This window comes from Schistocerca piceifrons, chromosome 1, assembly GCF_021461385.2.
Source record: "Schistocerca piceifrons isolate TAMUIC-IGC-003096 chromosome 1, iqSchPice1.1, whole genome shotgun sequence".
NCBI classification, from domain to species: domain Eukaryota; kingdom Metazoa; phylum Arthropoda; class Insecta; order Orthoptera; family Acrididae; genus Schistocerca; species Schistocerca piceifrons.
In genome coordinates this window covers 876,699,879-876,701,888 of record NC_060138.1, presented here as the reverse complement: position 1 = coordinate 876,701,888, position 2,010 = coordinate 876,699,879, and positions in this window count along the sequence as shown.

Here is a 2,010-nt window from a genome sequence, read left to right as displayed (position 1 = left end):
TAGCTCCGCGAGTATGTTCTCCAACTGCTGTTTCCGTGTTGCCACCTTCAATTTCAAATCGGTGTTTTCTTCGCGTAGTGTAGCAACATTCTGTACTTCCTTGGCATACAAGAGGTTGATCTCGTAGATTTATGCGTTAAGCGTCGCAAATTCCACCTGTAATGCAGCAACCTCGGAAATATCACACGACGGCGGCGGCGTCTTCTCGCGTAGCGCACACGCGTGCGCATCCACATTCAGGCGAAAACGGTGGCGGTAACAACTCATGTGTCGCGGTAGGAAAACGACGTGCTCGAAATCGGCGGCATCCCGCAGTACGCGGCCAGGCGCGGTCGCGAGCTCAGAAGACACACGTATATTCATCAGGCAGCAGCGTACCAAATCAGGGACCAAAGAAAAGTGCTTGAGAAAGTCTGTTCCCAATATCCGGCCTGAAACATCAGCAATCACAAATGTCCATGTAGGGGAAAACTCGTCGTCAAATGTCAACTTTCAAGTCTTTTTGCCAAACGTGGGAATGTGCGAATTATTTGCCGCCATCAAAATAGGAGCTGCATGTGGATCGGAGGACTGTTGGCAGTGATCTTCCTCTCATGGAACAACATTAGTCTCCGAGCCAGAATCCACAAGGAAATGAATCCCTGAAGTTCTGTCAGTAATGAATAATCTTTCAAATTTGTCTACTGCCGACACGCTCTGAGTAATCCGGACGAGTGCGCGCGCCCACTGGCGCTCGTCGATAGCATTTGTATAGTTGCAAGGACGGATGCACTGTCTTGCAGCTTTTCCAAAACGCCTGGGGTACCAACACCAAGAATAAGCCGTGCATTCAGCCTGGCAAATTCGTTGAGCAGTTTGTTCATAGGTGGCTCTGGAGCAGCGGCATGGGCTGCGCACTGTGAAATACAGGGATCGGGGGCAGATTCAAATGGTTCAAATGGCTCTGAGCACTATGCGACTTAACTTCTGAGGTCATCAGTCGCCTAGAACTTAGAACTAATTAAACCTAACTAACCTAAGGACATCACACACATCCATGCCCGAGGAAGGATTCGAACCTGCGACGGCAGCGATCACGCGGTTCCAGACCGAAGCGCCTTTAACCGCACGGCCACACCGGCCGGCGATCGGGGGCAGATGCCGATGCTAGCATGCGCGGTTCGTGGCCGCCGTCCAGAACTCTGCTCGTCACAGCACAAGAATTACTACTTGAACAAGCAGTTGCCACAGTGTCAGGTTAGCGCGTGAGTTCATCTAGAGAGAAGTCAGAGAAAGCAGAAAGGACAGCCCGTACATTTTGAGGCAACCTGGGGATCCAGAATAGCTGTAATGATTGTTCAGACAACAGTTCATTTCCCGCCAACGCGTGCAACGAATGGAGCACTTGGATGGAGGAATCACTAAGACAAACCTCATTATCTACAATATGTTGCAACCGCGCCTCTGTCGGTGAAAGGAAAGGCTGCAGCACAGTTTCTCTGAACAACGCATACTATTGATGGGTCAAAATATCGTCCAGCTGATAAATAGTCAAAGTAAATCTGTCAGTATCCGACGCAATGCCATACAGCCTGAAAATGGCTTCCACTTGCGTAAGCCAAAGTTGTGCTCGTGTGCGACAGAAGGGCGGAATTTTAATGTTTGAAAATCTGTTACCGTTGGTGCCGTTTTCGACGCATGCAGGAGCAGCAGACACCTGTACAACACCAGAAGAGGAGGGCAAAACAGATCTTCCGTCTTTACGTCGGCAGGATTCATTTGTGAATGGAGTGTAGCACGACGGAGAAAATGAGAAAAATCCGTTCAGTACGGGGTCACCACTTTGGAGAACAATATTCAATGATCCTCTAACAGACAACTGATATGAGCCCTTTATTATTCACAGTTATATATACACTCCTGGAAAAGAACACTTGACACCGGTGTGTCAGACCCACCATACTTGCTCCGGACACTGCGAGAGGGCTGTACAAGCAATGATCACACGCACGGCACAGCGGACACACCAGG